This window comes from Phyllobates terribilis, unplaced genomic scaffold (assembly GCF_046119375.1).
Source record: "Phyllobates terribilis strain yellow unplaced genomic scaffold, ASM4611937v1 Scaffold_11__3_contigs__length_659146591, whole genome shotgun sequence".
Classification (NCBI taxonomy): Eukaryota; Metazoa; Chordata; class Amphibia; order Anura; family Dendrobatidae; genus Phyllobates; species Phyllobates terribilis.
Window position 1 is genome coordinate 410,980,488 of NW_027362771.1, and position 22,695 is coordinate 411,003,182.

The window sequence follows — 22,695 nt, forward strand, 5'->3', positions numbered from 1 at the left end:
TACAGCCCAGCATGGGAATAATGTGCGCTCAGCTCCATACAGCCCAGCATGGGAATAATGGGCGCTCAGCTCCACACAGCCCAGCATGGGAATAATGGGCGCTCAGCTCCATACAGCCCAGCATGGGAATAATGGGCGCTCAGCTCCATACAGCCCAGCATGGGAATAATGGGCGCTCAGCTCCATACAGCCCAGCATGGGAATAATGTGCAGCTCAGCTCCATACAGCCCAGCATGGGAATAATGTGCAGCTCAGCTCCATACAGCCCAGCATGGGAATAATGGGCGCTCAGCTCCATACAGCCCAGCATGGGAATAATGGGCGCTCAGCTCCATACAGCCCAGCATGGGAATAATGTGCAGCTCAGCTCCATACAGCCCAGCATGGGAATAATGTGCGCTCAGCTCCATACAGCCCAGCATGGGAATAATGTGCGCTCAGCTCCATACAGCCCAGCATGGGAATAATGTGCAGCTCAGCTCCATACAGCCCAGCATGGGAATAATGGGCGCTCAGCTCCATACAGCCCAGCATGGGAATAATGGGCGCTCAGCTCCATACAGCCCAGCATGGGAATAATGGGCGCTCAGCTCCATACAGCCCAGCATGGGAATAATGGGCGCTCAGCTCCATACAGCCCAGCATGGGAATAATGGGCGCTCAGCTCCATACAGCCCAGCATGGGAATAATGGGCGCTCAGCTCCATACAGCCCAGCATGGGAATAATGGGCGCTCAGCTCCATACAGCCCAGCATGGGAATAATGGGCGCTCAGCTCCATACAGCCCAGCATGGGAATAATGGGCGCTCAGCTCCATACAGCCCAGCATGGGAATAATGGGCGCTCAGCTCCATACAGCCCAGCATGGGAATAATGGGCGCTCAGCTCCATACAGCCCAGCATGGGAATAATGGGCGCTCAGCTCCATACAGCCCAGCATGGGAATAATGTGCAGCTCAGGCCACCTGCACCACCGCTGCTGCAGGGTCAGCAAACCTGTGGGATCTGGGTCCCTTCTCAGTGCATGCAGCTGGATAGACCCCTAAGTGGTTCGTGTACAGTAATTTGCAGTGCTACATGCCATGCCCTGAGATATCACTTGATCAGTATATCTGTATAAGTGCACGTCTGCAACAGACTGCAGAAAGACAGTATGTGGAGCAATTGCAGCCTCTGGGCTAGTGCACACAGAGGATTTATAAAAAAAATTGCAGTATGTTCTTTCTTGCCTGGTCTGATTTACAGACTGGACTAATGCATGTAAGTAGCAGGCTGCTCTTGCATCTGTAAATGAGGCATGGAGCTGCACATGAAGCCAGTGATGTCTGCAATTTGCAGAAATGATGGATAAGTCCAGTGCTCATCTGAACTTAGGGCGCTATAGTACTAGGCAATATGTACATTACACTGTTACACAATAATGTGTCTGGTTTCTTATTGTATGTGATAAACGTACCTATTTTTCAGTGTGCTGGGTTAGTTTTGGTTCTTTTGTCAGTTTTTACAATCTATGTTTTATCTATTTTCTCATATAAAACAAATTATAGAGGTTTTTCAAAACTCCTTTCGAAAAAAAAACATGCAGTACTTAAATGGCACATTGATGGCACCTAAATGCTATTTGTTTTTTTGTTTGTTTTTATGGACCCATTCACTTTTACAGGATATACTGCACTGCAGGTGCCCTCTGTATTCACAATATGGTGTGAGCTCTCTGATCATGTCAATGTCACTGAATTCTGCAGTCAGTTTTTAATTACATTTTTGCTCAAGTGCTATAGTAAATAACATTGATTATAAAAAGGTACATGTTCTATCTGTAAAAAAAAACACAGAAAACACATGGGAATTTATGGATGTCTGAATGACACCATGGTTCGTTTGGTGGCTTAGCTTACCAAGCAGAAAAAGATCAGCAGTCCGAAATTGGACGTACTGGATCCTTATACTATCCAACATTATCTACTGGGGGAGTGTTGGGAAGTTCCCATACACATTAGACTGTCAGCCAACCCCACTGATATCAGCGGCTTCAGTTGATGTCAGTCTAAATGTGTATTTAGACGTCTGTGAAACATGGTCCATGCACATACTGGCCACAGGTCTCTTGACCTGAACTCAACAGTCTCATATATGCTTATGAGGCTCTCAAGTTCGAGTCAGGAGACCTACGGCCAGTCCAGGCATCAAGGTCTGTAACCAAAGCGTGTTTCACCGACGTCCGAATGCGCCCTAATATGTATGGGGGCTTTAAGGGAATTTGGAGTCGCAAAACCCTATAGCATAAATTACTTTTGTTGATCATACACATCTACATATGCGATGTCAGTTCTAGCATCTGCTTCTCTGATTAACACCCAGAACCTAGGATAAAAACAAAATGAGCAAATACCCTGTAGTAAGTAAATAAATAGTAAAACTGTAGATGAAAATAACATAGGGCACTTAGTTAACATTGTTTTGATCTAAAAATGTAAAAGCCATCCCACCACGACAAAGTGTACCGCAATCGGGACAATACCAAACTTTTAAGTTTAGTTTTTTGTACAAACAGAGGCGTTGCTCCGCTTTTTTGGGTTCTTCATTTTGTTTACATAGCTTTCCACGGACAAGTGTCTGAACAATTGGGACCCAGCTTCTGCCCTTATCTATTTTTACATCTGTTAATACATAGTGAGGTGAACTACAAGAATTAGGTACCATGCCGATGTAGTGCATCTTGACGCAGTGGGGTAGCATTTACGTTTATTTTTATCAAAACAATGTTAACTAAGTACTATATGTTATGTATATGTACAATTACTATTTATTTACTTACTACGGGGTATTTGTAATTTTGTTTTTATCTTATGCACACCTAGATTTTTTGATTATCACTAGTGATGAGCGAGCATGCTCGCTACTGCTCGGTGCTCGCCCGAGCATCTCACTGCTCGAGATGCTCGGCGCTCGCCGAGTATTTCCGGGGCTGCTCGGCGGGAGCTCGGGTCCTCTTCCTGCATGTTTGGCGGTCTTTACAAGCCAGTGAACATGCAGGGATTGTCTGCCACTCACTGTAATACCCCAGCCATATTGGTTATGGCATTGCAGTGATTGGCTGGGCGCACAGCGTCATTAGGTCTATATCAGACCTGGCGCCGCCATGCTCGTCACAGTCACTCCGGAATCAGACAGTGTAGGGAGAGGTGCTGCTGAGCTAGGGAGAGATGTGCTTGTTTCTAGTTAGTGTAGGTGTACCAAACTATATTAGAGACACATATCCATCTCAACAAACAGTCCTTCTGAGGACTAATCCATCTGCAGAGATAATAGGCAGGCAGTGTATGTAGGCAGGCAGGGTATATAGCAGATTGCAGTGCATATAGGACATTCCAGTTTTGTCTGCTGCTGCTCCTGCTGTTAGATATTTCTAGAAATAGCCCCAGGTCTCAGGGGCCAGGAATATATATTTTTTTGGATCTTAATCCTCATTAGTTGCTTAAAAAGCAATCCAGAAAACACTGTTTTTCTGCGTCATTTGCTTGTTGGCACTGCAGAATACAGCCAGGTCCTTTCCATATTACAGCGCTAAAAATCCAGCTATTTAAAACTGTGGTTTGTCCGTCACACGGATCACATATAATTGCACTGAAAATACTGCCATTTATGGCCTCCATTAAAAATTTGTTTCAGTGTGTCAGTGAAGCTATTGACACCAGTTTGCTGTTCAAAATAGTTACCTACAAGCCAGGTATGTAAAACTGTGTTTTCTCCGCCACACGGATCACATATACGTTTTCAGAAAAATACTGCCATTTCTAGCCTCCATTAAAAATTTGTTTCAGCGTGTCAGTGAAGCTATTGACACCAGTTTGCTGTTCAAAATAGTTACCTACAGGCCAGCTATTTAAAACTGTGGTTTGTCCGTTACACGGATCACATATAAATTCGCTCCAAATTCAGTCGTTTGTAGTGAGCGTGGAAGATATTGTCCTCCATTTAAAATGGGCAAGACACGTGGCAAGGGATGGGGAACTGGACGTGATGGTGATGGTGCATGCAGAGGCCGAGGCCGTGGGCAAGCTGAAATTGTGCCACAACAAACACTCACATATTCTCGCTCGACCTTCCTGTCCCAATTAATAGGGGACCGCAGAACACCACTATTGAACACAGAGCAGTGTGAAAAGGTTATTGGTTGGACAGCAGATAATGCTTCAAGTTACTTAGCCACCACAACCACCACCTTGTCTTCCACACAGTCAAGTCTCAGTAGCTGTGAATCTGGACCGCATATTCCTCATCCTGAACCTCCTTCCTCCCACCATGCCGAGTTCCCAGAAACAACTGATCCCACACTTGGACACCCCCAAGAGCTGTTCACTTTTCCATTTATAGATTCGGGCCTCTTGCCCGGTCCACTTGAAGTGGGGCAAGAGGAGATCGCATGTAGCGATGCCTAAATATTTGAGCAGCCACGGTCACACGAAGGCGACAGTGGGAAAGTGTCACAAGAGGTGGACGATGATGAGACACAATTGCCAGAAAGTCAGGAGGAGGACCAGAGTGCGGAAGTGGAAGATGAGGTGGTGGATGATATAATAAGTGACCCAACCTGGCAGGAGGACATGCAGAGCGAGGAGAGCAGCAAACAGGGAGAGGGAGGCAGAGCCCCCCAACAGGCAGGAAGAAGCAGTGTGGTGGCCGCAGACAGAAGGCAGGCAACCGTTCCCCGTAACACCAACACAAAGGAAGTTGCCAGTACAACTGTTAGGTCTTCCCGAGTCTGGTTGTTTTTTAAAGACTCTGCCAATAACCCCAAAAAGGCCATTTGCACCACCTGCCAGGCCAGCATTAGCAGGGGTGGCAAAACAACCAGCCTGACCAGCACCAGCATGATCAGGCACATGGCAGCAAAGCTCCCGACTTTGTAGGCTGAACCCCAGGGTCCAGGAACAGTGTCTGCTGGTGGCACCATTGCTTCTTCCGCTGTTGTGCATGCAAGCCAATCTCTTGTCCAAGGTGCATGCGAAGATGTGTCCTGCCCTGCACCTGTCATTGCACATTCTCAAGTAGCAGCATCAGGAAGCACGTCCTTGTCCCAGCGCAGCATTCAGTTGTCCATACCCCAGTCCTTGGAACGCAAGCGCAAATACGCAGCCAATGCCCCACAGGCCACACTACTAAATTCCCACATTTCGCGACTGCTTGCGCTCGAAATTTTGCCCTTTAGGCTCGTGGAGATGGAAGAATGCTGCAACCTGATGGCAGTGGCCGTTCCTTGGTACTCGGTCCCCAGCCGCCACTATTGCTCCAGGTGTGAGCATTACACAAGCACATGTCCCAAAACATTAGCCGTGCCCTCAACAACGCAGTTACCGGGAAAATCCACCTAACCACGGACACGTGGACAAGTGCTTGTGGGCAGGGACGGTACATCTTGCTGACGGCACACTAGGTTAACATAGTGGAAGCCGGGACCCAGTCGGACCTTGGGACGGAACACGTCCTCCCGACGCCAAGGATCACAGGCCCTAGGTCAATCAGGGTTGCCCCCACAGTCTACAGCTCCTGCACCTCATCATCCTCCTCAGCCTCCTCCTCCTTTTCCGCCTCCATCTCCGAAATGACCACATCAGTCACAAGCTGGAAGCACTGCAGCACTGCCTTGGCCAAGCGGCAACAGGCTGTGTTGAAGCTAATATGCTTAGTGTTATGATCTGCAACATGTACTAAGGAAAGCTAGGGGAAAGCTGTCCCTACAGTAAGACTAAGCTGAATCCCTACGATGTAGCGGGCTGACTGTTTCTAGTGAACAGACCCGCCTTAGTCCTCGGCTAGTCTGAACGAAGACCTATAGAATTAAGGGAGGGGTCCCTAAAAGAACTAAGGACTGGGACAAAATGGGACACCTCCTAAACAGAAGTTGTTGCAGAACACAAAAAGACAAACAGGCAAAAAGTACTAGAGGTCCCAGAGAACCAAGCAAACTTGACAGAGGAAGGCACCGAAGCACCAGGCTAGAGAAACAGTCAAACACTGAAGTCCAGCACAGGCAGAAGGGCGGAGCTGGAATATAAAGGCATATTGTCACGTGACCGCAAAACACAAGATAGAAAAAACAAACAGGAGGGTTCTAACAGTACCCCCTCTTTTATGAGGATCCTCCGGATCCTCCAGGCCCAGGTCTATCCGGAAACCTCCTGTGGAAAGCTTTAACAAGCCTAGGAGCAGAGACATCATCCGTCCTTACCCAGGAGTTGTCTTCGGGACTGAAACCCTTCCAGGAGACAAGATACTGTAATCTCCCTCTATGCCATCTAGAATTCAAGATACGAGAAATTTCATATTCGCCGTCTTCCACCACAGGAGGAACAGTGACAGTGGCGTCCCTATCAGATACGTCAGCCTTTTTCAACAAGGAAACATGAAACACAGGATTAATCTTCCAGGAAGTAGGGACATCCAACCTAACAGCAGACGGGTTAACAACCTGAAGCACTTTAAATGGACCCACAAACTTAGGACCCAGTTTTTTAGAGGGAATCCTCAACCGCAGGTTCTTCGAGGACAACCAAACCATGTCACCCACATTAAACAAAACCTCTTTACGTTTCCTGCCAAATTATTCTTGGACTCCTTGTTAGCCTCTTGAAGGTTGCAACGTACATTAGTCCAAACTCTCTCCAAATCACCGGAAAAATTCTCCTCCTCCGGCACCGCCGACCCCAATTTGAAGAACGAACCAAAAGACGGATGTAACGGGTCTGGGAGGCGGAACCTCTGAGCAACTATACAAGGGGGCGGTCCTTGTAAGGAAGCGGGTGGCTCCCAGGGAAGACGGGCAGGTAATCACGGCAAGTGACAGGGACAGTCTCTGGGTAGAAGGGCAGGTAGTCATGGCAAGTGACAGGGACAGTCTCTGGGTAGAAGGGCAGGTAGTCACGGCAAGTGACAGGGACAGTCTCTGGGTATCAGGGTAGGTAGTCACGGCAAGTGACAGGGACAGTCTCTGGGTAGAAGGACGGGTACTCACGGCAAGTGACAGGGACAGTCTCTGGACAGGCAGGTGGTCACGGCTAGTGACGGCAGAGCCTCCAGGTAGGCTAGCAAGCAGGTAGCAGGTGAGCGCTCCTAGGTGAGCAGGCGAGAGTCTCTGGACAGGCAGGTGGTCACGGCAAGTGACGGCGGAGCCTCCAGGTAGGCTAGCAGGCAGGTAGCAGATGAGCGCTCCCAGGTGAGCAGACAAGAGTCTCTGGACAGGCAGGTGGTCACGGCAAGTGACGGCGGAGCCTCCAGGTAGGCTAGCAGGCAGGTAGCTGATGAGCGCTCCCAGGTGAGCAGGCAAGAGTCTCTGGACAGGCAGGTGGTCACGGCAAGTGACGGCGGAGCCTCCAGGTAGGCTAGCAGGCAGGTAGCAGATGAGCGCTCCCAGGTGAGCAGGCAAGAGTCTCTGGACTGGCAGGTGGTCACGGCAAGTGACGGCGGAGCCTCCAGGTAGGCTAGCAGGCAGGCAGCAGATGGGCGCTCCCAGGTGAGCGGGCAGGCTGGTCCATAGACAGACTGACAGGTGTCGGAAGGCAGACCGTCGGACCGCAGGCTTGCAAGCAGGTAAACGGATATCTGGCAGGTATCAAGCAGGAATCTGACAGGTGACTGGCAGGTAACAGGCAGGAATCTGACAGGTGACTGGCAGGTAACAGGCAGGAATCTGGCAGGTGACTGGCAGGTAACTGGAAACGGGACCTGAGGGCTGAAGCAGAGTGAAGGCTTTGCAACAACATTGCTCGGGCACCTCCATTTTGGAGGAGGTGCCTTATGTATGGTGAAGTCCTCCGGCCATTGGCCGGGGACTCCTTAGGACGGCGCGCACGGCCCCTTTAAGAGAGGGGGAGCGAGTGCGCGCGCGCCCTAAGCACCATGGCCGGGAAGCAGCGCGCGCTGCCAGCAGAGCGGGAGGAAGACGCCGGGCACAGAGCGGAGAGGTGAGGGGAACAGCGTCCCTGACTAGCAGAAGGCAGGGACGCCGACGCTACAGTACCCCCCCCTTTAGGCCCCCCCTTCTTTAGGCCAGAGAGAAATTTATCAAGGATGAGAGGGGCATGGATGTTCTCCCGGGGCTCCCACGTTCTCTCCTCAGGACCAAACCCCTTCCAATCTACCAGAAAAAAGGTTTTTCCTCTTACCCTTTTGGTGGCCAAAATGTTCTCTACCTCAAACTCGTTCTCAGCGGAAACCGGAGCAGGAGGCGTACCTGTAGACTTGGAAAAAGAGTTAAGTACCACGGGTTTGAGGAGAGATACATGGAAGGAGTTAGGGATCCGTAAGTTGGCCGGGAGTTTTAATTTATAGGCCACCGGGTTGATCTGTTTGATAACTTCCAGTGGGCCGATGAACCGAGGCCCTAACTTGTAGGAGGGAATCTTGAGCCGGACATATTTGGACGAGAGCCAGACTTTATCTCCAGGACGGAATTGTGGAGGATCCAGGCGTTTCTTGTCAGCGTGTTTTTTCATCCGTTCGGACGACTGAAGGAGTGCGGATCGGGTACTCTCCCAAATGGAGGAGAATTCGCGAACGAGAGATTCCGCAGCCAGATTGTCCACCGAGGTGGAGACGGGAAATGGGATCCGAGGATGCTGACCGAAGACTACAAAAAACGGGGATTTGGAGGAAGATTCGCTCTCGTGATTATTATAAGAGAACTCGGCCCATGGTAGGAGATCCACCCAGTCCGAATGGTGGGCATTAACGAAGTGCCGGAGGTAACTGGTCAGGTTCTGATTGATCCGCTCCACTTGACCATTGGACTGTGGATGGTAAGCGGAGGAGAAGTACAGAGTGACGTCAAGCAACTTACATGTGGCTCTCCAGAAGCGTGAGGTGAACTGTACCCCACGATCTGACACGATGTGGAGGGGCAGGCCATGGAGACGAAAGATGTGGCGGATAAAGTCTTTAGCCAGTTCGGGTGCAGACGGGAGACCCGGCAGGGGAATGAAGTGCGCCATCTTGGAGAAGCGATCAGCGACCACCCAAATGACCGTACAACCGGCAGAGACAGGAACATCCGTTATAAAGTCCATAGCAATATGCTGCCACGGGGCAGCAGGTACTGGAAGAGGAAGAAGGCGCCCGGCTGGCAGGTGTCTCGGAACTTTGTTGCGGGCGCAGGACACACAGGCAGAAACAAAGTCTATTACATCCTTGTGCAGGGTAGGCCACCAGTAATGCCGGGTAATGAGCTGGAGGGTCTTTTTCTGACCGGCGTGGCCAGCTAGCTTAGACGAGTGACCCCAGTGTAGGACCTTCTTCCGATCAGGTACAGTTACAAACGTCTTACCGGGAGGGAGACGATTTAGATTCACGGGAGCCACTTGCATTACTCTGGCGGGATCAATGATGTGCTTAGGTTCCTCCTCTAGATCAGATACCAGGAAGGATCGGGACAAGGCGTCAGCTTTGATGTTTTTGTCTGCCGGGCAAAAATGAAGAACAAAATCAAAGCGGGCAAAAAACAAGGACCACCGGGCTTGGCGCGGGTTAAGTCTCTGGGCGCTCTGAAGGTAAGCCAAGTTCTTGTGGTCCGTGTAAATTATTATCGGGTGAAGAGCCCCCTCGAGCAGGTAACGCCACTCCTCCAGTGCCAGCCTAATGGCTAACAATTCACGGTCTCCAATAGAATAGTTGCGCTCAGAAGAGGAGAAGAGTTTGGAGAAAAAAGCGCAGGTTACCATTCTTCCGGAAGATGACTTTTGGGTAAGTACCGCCCCGGCTCCGGAGGAGGAAGCGTCAACTTCTAGGACGAATTGTTTGTTGCCGTCCGGACGATGCAGCACCGGGGCGGAGGAGAAGGCCTGTTTTAAGGAAAGAAAGGCCTCCTCAGCTTCGGGCGGCCATCTTCTGGGATTAGTACCCTTACAGGTGAGCGCAGAGATAGGGGCAGTCCGGGAAGAGAAGTGCGGTATGAAGAGGCGGTAATAGTTGGCAAAGCCCAGGAACCGCTGAATAGCCTTCAACCCCTCTGGTCGGGGCCACTTCTGGATGGCAGACAGTTTCTCAGGATCCATTTGTAGGCCGGTCTGAGAGATTATGTAGCCCAGAAATGGAAGAGAGGTCTGCTCAAAGATGCACTTCTCATATTTAGCGTAGAGGTGGTTCTGCCTGAGCCTGAGCAGGACCTGACGAACATCCCTCCGGTGAGTAGGAAGGTCCGGAGAGAAGACCAAGATGTCGTCCAGGTACACCACCACGCAGGAGTAGAGAAGGTCACGGAAGATGTCATTGACCAACTCTTGAAAGACGGCAGGAGCGTTACAGAGACCGAAGGGCATTACCAGGTATTCATAGTGGCCGTCCCGGGTGTTGAATGCCGTCTTCCACTCATCCCCCTGACGGATACGGACCAGGTTATACGCCCCACGGAGGTCCAGCTTGGTGAAGATTCTAGCCCCCCTCAGACGGTCAAATAATTCCGGAATGAGCGGAAGGGGGTATTTATTCTTCACCGTGATCTGGTTAAGGCCTCTATAGTCTATACAGGGACGGAGTGAGCCGTCCTTCTTTTTGACGAAGAAGAAGCCTGCTCCCGCCGGGGAGGTAGATTTCTGGATAAATCCCCGGGCCAGATTCTCCTCAATATATTCTGACATGGACCGGGTCTCCGCTGCGGACAAAGGGTAGATACGCCCACGGGGAGGAGTAGAGCCGGGTATCAGGTCGATTGGACAATCGTATGGTCTATGAGGGGGTAATGTATCTGCTTCTTTTTTATTGAAGACATCCGCATAAGACCAATAGGGAGCCGGTAGACCGGGTAGACTGACTGGGGTAGGAGAAGGACGAGCAGGATGAACGGGAACTAGACAAGTCCTATGGCAGTCCTGTCCCCAGCGAAGGACTTCTCCGGTCTGCCAGTCAAGCACGAGTGCATGTTTCTGGAGCCAAGGTAGGCCTAACAAGAGTGCGTGAGAGAGTCCAGGCAGAACATGAAAGGAGATGCTCTCAGAATGCAGCATTCCCACCTGCAGAGTTATGGATTCGGTGATGAGTTGGATGGGATGTGGTAAGAGGCCCCCATCCACGGCGGCGACAGATAAAGGTACGGCCAGAGGTTTGGTGGGAATGCGGTATTTCTCTACCAGAGACTGAGAAATGAGATTTCCAGCAGCTCCTGAGTCAAGTTGAGCCAGTTCGAAATAGCGGTTCTCTCCGCAGGTGATAGAGACAGACAGCATCAGAGATGGAGAGGGTTTACTTTTGTCTAGGGCGACCTCTCTGAGCGATCCTAGACACAGGCGTTTCCCGACCTCTCTGGGCAGGAACGGATCCGGTGCTCCTTACTGCCACAGTAGAAGCAGCTCCCCTCGGCACGGCGTAAGTCTTGACGGGTTTTGACCATCTTGGTCTGGTCGACCTGCATAGGCTCAGGTGAGTGTGCCTGGGGAGTAACGGAGGGAGTGACGGGTTTCTGGAAGGTGGGGGCTAGACGTGGAAACCTCCTCTCACGGGTGACCTCTTTGGCGCGCTCCTGGAATCGGATGTCAATCCAGGTGGCAAGTGTTATTAAGTCGTCGAGAGTGGTAGGAATGTCCCGACCGGCGAGTTCATCTTTAATACGGCCGGACAGACCCTCCCAGAAGACAGACACCAGAGCGTCGTTATCCCAGGCCAGCTCCGAAGCAAGGGTACGGAACCGTATGGCATATTGGCCCACGGTGAGATCTCCTTGACGGAGGCGTAGCAGAGACGATGCGGATGAGGTCTTCCGTCCGGGTTCGTCGAAGACTTTCCGGAAAGCCGTGAGAAAGGCTGGCAGGTCGGACACCAGGGGATCTCCTCTCTCCCACAGAGGATTTAGCCAAGCCAGAGCCTCCCCCGTGAGGTGGGACATGATAAAGGCTACTTTGGACCGGTCGGAGATAAACTGGTGGGACAAGAGTTCAAAGTGCAGGGTGCACTGGTTTATGAAGCCCCGAGCTTGAGCTGAGTCACCTCCGAAACGAGGAGGTGCAGAAAGCCGGGGTCCGGGACAGGATACCATGGTATTGGTGGGCAGCGGTGCTGCCGGGTTGCGAGTCATGACACTAGCGGTGGTTGCAGGTGGAGCAGACAGAGTGTCCAGGCGAGAGTTGACACTCCGCAGGTGACTCAGGATGGACTCCTGTTGGGACCTCTGACGGGACAGTTCATGACATAGGTCCGAGAGCGAGGGAGCTTGGGAGCCACCGGATTCCATGGCCCGAGCAAACTGTAACGGGTCTGGGAGGCGGAACCTCTGAGCAACTATACAAGGGGGCGGTCCTTGTAAGGAAGCGGGTGGCTCCCAGGGAAGACGGGCAGGTAATCACGGCAAGTGACAGGGACAGTCTCTGGGTAGAAGGGCAGGTAGTCACGGCAAGGGACAGGGACAGTCTCTGGGTAGAAGGGCAGGTAGTCACGGCAAGTGACAGGGACAGTCTCTGGGTAGCAGGGCAGGTAGTCACGGCAAGTGACAGGGACAGTCTCTGGGTAGCAGGGCAGGTAGTCACGGCAAGTGACAGGGACAGTCTCTGGACAGGCAGGTGGTCACGGCTAGTGACGGCAGAGCCTCCAGGTAGGCTAGCAAGCAGGTAGCAGGTGAGCGCTCCCAGGTGAGCAGGCGAGAGTCTCTGGACAGGCAGGTGGTCACGGCAAGTGACGGCGGAGCTGACGCGCCCCCTGGGCCTGTGCTGTGCAGGGGGATACCCGGAGCCGGATCGCTGGGGGTTGTAGTTCTCCGTGGCGGTGACCCGGTCCGTGCCCAGGGTGGTCAAACCAGTGGCAGTCTAAACGTTGTAATAAGTGTCCGACTACGCCACCCGTGGATTGCGGTCAGTGGGGACCGCCGCTGCGCTGCCGACCGCTGAGGCTGATGTTGGTTGCGCAGACGAGTATGGGATAACTCCCCACGGGAGGAGTATTGCCTCAGGGCAGCTAATGTGGATGATGATGGGAGTGATGGTGTGAGGGTCCCAGTGCTGATGGTGCTGGTGCGACAAGGAATCACAGAGACGTGTGGTGCAGTTCAGGGTCTTTACTGATGGTACAAGGCAGACCCTCCCGGGAGTACTGGCTAGTATAAGGGGCCTGGTCAGTCTGCGAGCAAGCAGGAGTTCCCCTGGCCAGGTGGAGTTGTAGGCCTCCCCGTTTATCTGCACTCTTCCTGGCTACCTTGCTGTCAGCGGTTACAAGTAGCCCACGTCCCTGAGTATACCGTGTGGTGCTCACCCGTATGGCTGGTGACTTGGGGCCTTCTGTTAGCCTCCGCTCCTGGATGGCGGCGCTGGTCCCTTCTTTGTGACTGAGCCTCCGGGCTTCTATGGCCAGAGGACCTGGAATCCCCTGCCGGCTGGTTTCTGCTGCTGGGTGTATATCAGTCCCCACAGCCTCGGACTCCTGTGTCCGGCTTTAGTATCTTCGTCCAGGGCGAACTCTGCTCAGCTCCAGCCCCTGGACTTCTGCTACTGCTCCTACAGAGCTCCTGTTCTTGCTTTCCCTGTGTCTGGAACTGTCTGTAGCTCCACTCTGACTGCTCTAATCCCGCCCCAGACCCAGTTTAAAAGGGCAGATTCCTCCCCTCCCAGGTCTGGGCGGACCGTGTTGCATGCTTAGGGATCCTGACCAGAGAAACCTCCCACTCGCTCTCAGACATAATATCTCTATTACTGCGGCAACCAGACCCCTGGGGTGTCGCAGAGCCTCCAGGTAGGCTAGCAGGCAGGTAGCAGATGAGCGCTCCCAGGTGAGCAGGCAAGAGTCTCTGGACAGGCAGGCGGTCACGGCAAGTGATGGCGGAGCCTCCAGGTAGGCTAGCAGGCAGGTAGCAGATGAGCGCTCCCAGGTGAGCAGACAAGAGTCTCTGGACTGGCAGGTGGTCACGGCAAGTGACGGCGGAGCCTCCAGGTAGGCTAGCAGGCAGGCAGCAGATGGGCGCTCCCAGGTGAGCGGGCAGGCTGGTCCATAGACAGACTGACAGGTGTCGGAAGGCAGACCGTCGGACCGCAGGCTTGCAAGCAGGTAAACGGATATCTGGCAGGTATCAAGCAGGAATCTGACAGGTGACTGGCAGGTAACAGGTAGGAATCTGACAGGTGACTGGCAGGTAACAGGCAGGAATCTGGCAGGTGACTGGCAGGTAACTGGAAACGGGACCTGAGGGCTGAAGCAGAGTGAAGGCTTTGCAACAACATTGCTCGGGCACCTCCATTTTGGAGGAGGTGCCTTATATATGGTGAAGTCCTCCGGCCATTGGCCGGGGACTCCTTAGGACGGCGCGCGCGGCCCCTTTAAGAGAGGGGGAGCGCGCGCGCGCCCTAAGCACCGTGGCCGGGAAGCAGCTCGCGCTGCCAGCAGAGTGGGAGGAAGACGCCGGGCACAGAGCGGAGAGGTGAGGGGAACAGCGTCCCTGCCTAGCAGGAGGCAGGGACGCCGACGCTACAACGGATGTCTCCCAGTACAACAAAAAAAGGAGAACACCCAGCAGCGGAGGATGTATGATTGTTAAGAGCAAATTCTGCGAGAGGCACAAACTCAGACCACACCTCTTGATTATCCACTACAAAACAATGCAAAAACTGTTCAACATCCTGGTTCTTTCTTTCAGTCTGTCCATTAGACTCAGGATGATAACCAGACTAAAATGACAAATGGACTCCCAACCTGTCACAAAAAGCACGCCAAAAGCGAGCCACAAACTGAGGTCCTCTATCAGAAACAATATCCGTGGGAACGCCATGGAGCTTGACAATCTCCTTAACAAACGCCTTAACAAGTGTCTTGGCACAGGGCAACTTAATGAATGGAACCAAATGACACATCTTACTAAAATGGTCCACGACCACCCAGATGACAGTAAAACCCTCGGACACAAGAAGATCAGTAATAAAATCCATTGTGAGATGCATCCAATGCGCACTAGGAACTTCCAGAGGGCAAAGCAACCCCGCAGCAGGGGTATGTGAAGCCTTTGACCTAGCACACACAGTACACTGACGCACCCGCTTGATGACTTCCTTCTGCCATCCAGGCCACCAAAAACTGCGACTGATAAGTCTCTTAGTCTCCTAAATTCCTGGATGACCTGCCAACCGAGACTCATGACACTCCACAAACAAATCTCTCCTAAAGGCTCTAGGCACGAACAACCTCCCATGGGGAGTGTTAGATGGAGCATCATCTTGAGCTTTCAGAATCCCATTCTCTAAAACGGAGTCCAAAGCCGCCACCACAACTCCTTTCTGTAAAATGCTCTCCTCCTCCTCGGCACCGACCGTAGGAGAAAAGCTGCGAGATAAAGCATCAGCTTTAACATTCTTAGTAACAGGGATATAGGTAACAGAAAAATGAAACCGAGAAAAAAAAAGTGCCCACCTAGCTTGACGGGCGTTCAAGCGCTTGGCAGCATCCAGATAAATCAAATTCTTATGATCTGTGAAAACCTGAATAGGAAATCTAGCGCCTTCCAAAAAATTACGCCAATGTTCAAATGCAAGTTTAATAGCCAGCAACTCCCGATTTCCAGCATCATAATTCAGTTCGGTTTCCGAAATTTTTTTCGAAAAGAAGGCACAAGGATGTACTCCCCCCTTGTTCTCCTGAGACAAAACTGCTCCGACCCCCACCGATGAAGCATCGACCTCGACTAAAAAAGGCTTGGTCTCATCAGCCTGCATAAGGATAGGGGCAGAACTGAACCTCTCTTTGAGATACTCAAACGCTTCAATGGCCTCAGTAGTCCACTGGGCCGTATTCGCACCTTTCCTGGTGAGATCGGTTACAGGTTTAATAATTATAGAAAAATTCTTAATGAATTCCCTGTAATAATTGGCAAAACCCAAAAATCTCTGTATAGATTTCAAACCAATAGGCCTAGGCCATTCCTGCACAGCCTGAACCTTCACAAGGTCCATCTCAAAGCCCTCGCTGGAGACAATGTAGCCTAAAAAACTAGTTTTCTGCACAGCGAACTCACATTTCTCCTGCTTAGCAAAGAGTCAATTATCACTCAATAACTGCAAAACTTCACGTACACTCTGCCAATGGGACTCTAGATCTGGTGAATACATCAAAATGTCATCCAAATACACAACCAGATTCTTACCAATCAAAGGTCTCAGGATGTCATTAATAAGGTTCTGAAAAAATGCAGGTGCATTGGTAAGACCAAAAGGCATTCTCAAAATGACCTACCAGAGTGTTAAAAGCAGTTTTCCATTCATCACCCTCCTTCACTCGTAACAAATTGTATGCCCCCCGGAGATCAATTTTGGAGAACCACTTGGCTCCCACTAACTGGTTAAACAAGTCAGGAATTAACGGCAATGGGTAGGAATTGCGTACGGTAATCTTATTAATTTCACGAAAATCCAGACATGGACGTAAACCGCCGTCCTTTTTTTAACAAAGAAGAATCCAACTGCCACAGGCAACTTAGAAGGTCTAATGTGACCAGCAGCCAGGCTAGTCTCTATATACTTTCTTTCAGGGATAGTCAGATTAAACAAGTGACTTTTGGGAAGAGTAGCACTCGGAACAAACTCAATGGCGCAATCATAAACCCTATGAGGAGGTAAAACTTGCGACTCCTCCTCCGAAAAAACCCTCCAAGAATCTTGAATAGGTACCGGTAATTCCCCTTTTTCCAGCCTCAATGCGACCATTACAACATTTATCATAGCATTTCGGACTCCAAGACTTAATCACATTAGTAGACCAGTCCAATAAAGGATTGTGCAGTTTTAACCAAGGCAATCCTAGAACAACTGGAGAGGGCAAATTATCCAAAACAACCAAGTCCAAAATTTCTTGGTGAACTCCATTGATAGTAAGGGGAAATGCAGCAGTCTTGTGAGTAATACATTTCAAAGGAGTGTTATCAATTGCAACCACAGAAATAGGTGATGACAAAGGTTTGGATTTCAATTTAAGGTTTTCCAAAAACCCTTTATCAATCACATTAAGTGTTGAACCACAATCCACAAATACCTGAAATTCAATCAAATCTCCCTGCAGAGTAGTACTCCCAGAAAGAAATACTCCTGCAGAGCGTAAACAAGCTATACGGGCGTAACTGACCTTTTTTTTTTCTTTACTTAAACGACGCTCACAATACTTAATCAAATGGTCAGCTTTACCACAATAAAGACACAATCCCTCGGCGAACCTCCGGTCTCTTTCCTGAGAGCGGAGTGACATCGCCCAAACCTCCATCGGTTCTCCGCCGTCAGAGCAGATTTTCTGGGGACTAGGAACTGACATTACAGGAGTCTTTACCTCATTGAGCCTGCACCTCAGTCTCCTGTCTATACGAACAGCTAAATGCATAGCATCCTGCAGAGTCACAGGTGCAGGGAATGCAATTAGCAAATCCTTAACCCTTTCACTCAGACCAGCAAGAAATAAACATCTCAGCGCAGGATCATTCCACTTAACTTCTGAAGCCCATCTCCTGAAGTGTGTGCAATAATTTTCCACATCATCTGACCCCTGATTCAAACGTCTAAGTTCTGATTCAGCAGATGAGATTCGATCAGGATCGTCATATAATAGCCCCATAGCAGAAAAAAATGTTTCAACAGACCTTAAACACGGATCATTAGGCTGGAGAGAAAAGGCCCACCCCTGTGGTTCATTGCGCAAAAGTGACATAATAAAACCAATGCGCTGTGATTCATTCCCAGAGGATCTTGGTCTCAAACGAAAATAGAACAAACAAGCATTTTAAAGGAAAAAAAATCTTGCTGTTTACCATAAAAAACATCAGGCAGCCCTACCTTGGGTTCGACAAAATGCACTCCATAACAGCTACTCACGTGTTGCTGAAGCTCGGCCATCTCCAGAGACAATCCCTGCAGGCGTTGAGCCAAATCCTGGACGGAAACCATACTGATCCCCGAATTTCTTTCCTTTTTAGTTTTTTGGGCTGGACATACTGTTCTCATCTGCAACATGTACTAAGGAAAGCTAGGGGAAAGCTGTCCCTACAGTAAGACTAAGCTGAATCCCTACAATGTAGCGGGCTGACTGTTCCTAGTGAATAGACCCGCCTTAGTCCTCGGCTAGTCTGAACGAAGACCTATAGAATTAAGGGAGGGGTCCCTAAAAGAACTAAGGACTGGGACAAAAATGGGACACCTCCTAAACAGAAGTTGTTGCAGAACACAAAAAGACAAACAAACAAAAAGTACTAGAGGTCCCAGAGAACCAAGCGAACTTGACAGACAAAGGCACCGAAGCACCAGGCTAGAGAAACAGTCAAACACTGAAGTCCAGCACAGCCAGAAGGGCGGAGCTGGAATATAAAAGCAGATGGTCACATGATTGCAAAACACAAGATAGAAAAAACAAATAGGAGGGTTCTAACACTTAGTTGACAAACCGGACAATGCTGAAGCGTTGTAGACAACTCTCAAAGAGCAGGCAGATCTGTGGCTCACACCGCTGAACCTAAAGCCAGGCATGGTCGTTTGTGACAATGGCCGGAACCTGGTGGGGGATCTGAGGCGAGGTGAGCACACACACACCATGCCTGGCCCATGTGCTTAACATCGTGGTTCAGCGATTTCTCAAATACTACCCGGAGCTGCCAGATCTGCTTGTTAAAGTACGCCCATTTTAGAAAGTCACCTACAGCTTCCGCCGCCCTTGCCGTGTTTCAGCAGCGTTTGCAGCTTCCAGCTCACAGACTGGTGTGTGATGTCCCCACGCGTTGGAACTCTACACTGCAGATGTTGGGAAGGATTTGTGAGCAGAAAAGGGCAGTTGTTGAGTACCAGCATCAACAAGGCCATCGGTATTCAGTTCAGACTCCACACATAAGACCTCAGGAGTGGGCATGGATGTCAGACATATGTACCTTCCTCCAAAACTTTGAGGACTCCACCAAGATGGTGAGCGGCGATGACACCATAATTAGCGTCACCATCCCGCTTCTCTGTCTTCTGAAACGCTCTCTGCTCACAATCAAAGAGGATGCATTGCAGGCGGAGCACGATGAGATGGAGCAAGGAACCATACAGGGTGATTACACACAGCCCAGCCTCATGTCATCTCAACGTGGATTGGGTGATAACGAGGAAGAGGAGGAGGAAGAACAGGAGCTAGTTTCATGCGCTATAGACGATACTACCTGCACAACTGTCATACCGGCTGTTCAGCATGGATGGCCTGAGGACAGAGAGGAGGAGAAGGATGAGGAGGAGAGCATGGTCACTCGTCCTCTTGGTGAGGACACGGAAGTCTTGCCTGTTAGCAGTCTGGCACGCACTGCTGAGTTTGTTACGCTGCCTTTCTCATGACCCTCGTGTTCTCAAAATTTTGGGTGACAGTCATTACTGGTTGGTGACACTTCTAGACCCACACTACAAGGAGAACTTTATATCTCTTATTCCTGAGGCGGACAGGTCTACAAAAATGGGGCAGTACCAGAAGGCCCTTGTTGCGGAACTTTTAAAAAGATTACCACCTGGAAACGTTGGCGGCAGAGGTCACAGTTCGTTGGACAACCAAGGACTACAGGCGAGAGAGACACAACTCCAATTCAGCAGAGGCAGGGGAAAATTGTCAAAGTTCTGGGAGAATTTTCTCAGCCCCTTCCATCTCACAGGCCCTGATGCACGGGGTACTCTCACAAGGAGTGCAAAGTTTGGGAAGATGCTGAGGGAGTACCTTGCCGACTGTACCAACATCCTGCGTGATTCCTCTGTGCCTTATAATTATTAGGTATCCAAGCTGGGTACGTGGAATGAACTGGCTCTCTACGCGTTGGAGGTCCTGGCCTGCCCTGCTGCTAGCGTTTTATCAGAGCGGGTTTTTAGTGCCACTGGTGGAATTATAACTGATAAGCGCATCAATTGAAAATGCTGACTCTTATAAAAATGAACAAGGGCTGGATTGGGCCAGACTTCTCAACACCACCGAATGATAGCAGCGTAACATAAACTCAAATCCAGTGTCTTTTCTTGGGAGGTGCATTCCCATGCACCTTTTCACACTCACACATGGGTATACACTTCCTGATTTTGTCTATTTGCTCTTGTCCTCCTCCTTCTCCTCATCCTCCACCACCATATCACCAGGGTGACCGTGGTCCGTGATGCAACACCCACATAATTTTTTTTAAAGGGTGTTTATGATGCCCGTAAAAAATGTTTATATATAGTATGTTCATGTATAATCCCCAGGGGTAAATGTTTGTCAGCCAATACACTTAGTACATGGGCATTACAAGTATAGGAGACCCGCTCCTTTCTAATGGGAATATTTTTTTATGAGGCCCTCTAAGTCTCTTCCAAGGGGCATTGGAGTGCCTCCCAATTTTTTTTTTTCAGCCCTTGCATTCACTGCATAGGCCATCACTTTGGGAGACCCACTTCCTAATAATGGGAACATTTTTTTCAAGAGGCCCTCTACGTCTCTTCCAAGGGGCATTGGAGTTCCTCTAAATTTTTGGCAGCCGTTGCTTTACTGCATAGACAAACAGTATGGGAGACCCTCTCCTTTCTAATGGGAATTTTGTTGTTACTGTGGTCCTGCTCTATGTGTCTTTAAATTTTTAGTGGGGTTTTTCCTAAATTTTGTCAGCCGTTGGACTCACTGCATACGCTATAACTGTATAGCAGACCCTCTTCTTTCTAAAGGGAACATGTCGTACTCGTTACTGTGGCCCTGCTCTATGTGTCTTTAAATTGTTAGTGGGGTTTTTCCTAAATTTTGTCAGCCGTTGGACTCACTGCATACCCTATAACTGTATAGCACACCCACTCCTTTGTAATGGAAACATGTCATTACTGTGGCCCTGCTTTTTGTGTCTTTAAATTGTTAGTGGGGTTTTTCCAAAATTTTGGCAGCCCTTGCAGTAACTGCATGGGCATTACAACTATAGGAGACCCACTCCTTTATAATGGGAACATTTTTTTTTACTGAGACCCTCCTCTATGTCTCTTCAAAGGGGTATTGGGTTGCGTCCGAGTTTTTGACAGCCCTTGCAGTCACTGCATATGCAATAACAGTATAGGAGGCCCACTCATTAATAATGAGAACAACAAAGCATAGTCGGCTGATGGCTTTCTAACAATAGCGAGGTCCGACCGCTGGCCTTTTAAGAATAGTAAGGGCCGCCTGATGGCCCTATAAAAATAGGCTTTGTGACTTTCAGAGTCCCTCCATCATAAATGAAACAGGATGTGTCAGATGATGTGTCACACATCACATGGCCAGATAAGGTTGTAAAATGTTAAAATGACATTTCCCGGTGAATGCATTTGTCTTAAAAAATAATGTAAAAAAAACCCAGTAGGATCTTTCTTTAGTATAAAATACAGAGTCACCAATGTAACCTCAATGTAATCACATTGTTCAGCTCCTGCACCTCCTCCTCCATCTCCAAAATGACCACATCAGTCACAAGCTGAAAGCACTGCAGCACTGCCTTGGCCAAGCGGCAACAGGCTATGCTGAAGATAACATGCTTAATGCTTAGGTGACAAACCGCCCAGCGCTGCAGAGTTGTTGAAAGCTGTAACACAGCAGTCTGATCTGTGGCTCTCACAGCTGAACATACAGCCAGGCATGGTCATGTGTGACAATGGGCGGAACCTGGTGATGGAGAAATGACAGCCGGAGTAGATACGGTTTCCCTTTATGCCAGTCCTTTCACCGAGCTAAAAAATATGGCTGTGGTGAAATACAACTCCCACTGAGAAGCTGTTTCAGATTGAAAAACATTGGGCCAACCAGATGATTTGATTCTGAGGGCTCACCTTTCTCCCCTGATCAAGAGCCCCATAGAAGCCAGGGCACACCAGAGGATTCTCTGGTGGGATCCTCCAACCCTGCCTAGATTCAGTCCTGGCTAAGAAAAGTGTGTGGGAAGGTTCCCGGATACTCTATGGCTGCTTTTTTACTGAGGTGGAAACCTAAGCAAACACGGGGAGAACATACAAAATCCTTGCCGATGTTGTCCTTGCTGGGATTTGAACCCAGGATCCCAGCGCTGCAAGGCTTCAGTGCTAACCACTGATCCAATGTGCTGCCATTCACCCTCTGATATCTAACAGTCTGGAGAAACTTGCACCTACTGGCTCTCTATCTTCAGCTCCTTTGTGAGAATGTATTTGGGCAGCCACTCAGCCTACCAAATAAAATTCCTGAGAAGGAAATTGGGGATGGCTTCACTACTGGTACTGGAGGCAGCGCTAATACCATGGCGTCGTACCATAGTTTACTGGAAATATTCCAGGCTGGTAGGAGGCAAGCAGATTCCCACAGAAAAGTACCAGCAGTAATGTTCAGGGACCCGCGCTTGTAGAAGGCGGAGAAATAGTGACGGCTGGGGATCGAGTATGGACAAACGGCCGCCGCTGCCATATGGTTGTGGACAGCTTCCACCTCCACGAGCCTAAAAGGCCACATTTCAAGTGCAAGCAGCTGCCCAGAAATCTGGCAGTTTAGTTTTGCGGCCTGTGGGTGGGTGGGTGGCTGGCTGCATACTTGCGCTTGCATTCCAAGTATCAGAAAACTAAGCAGATGGTGGCCTCTATCATCATCATGGCCTCACCTCGCCACTATGAACTCTCCTGAAGAAGAAGCCAGGGCCCACCAGGGGAGTCTCCGGTTCTCTGGTGGGCCCGTCCAACCCTGCCGAAAAGCAGCCTTGGCTAAGAAGAGTGTGTGGGAAAGTTCCCGGACACTCTAT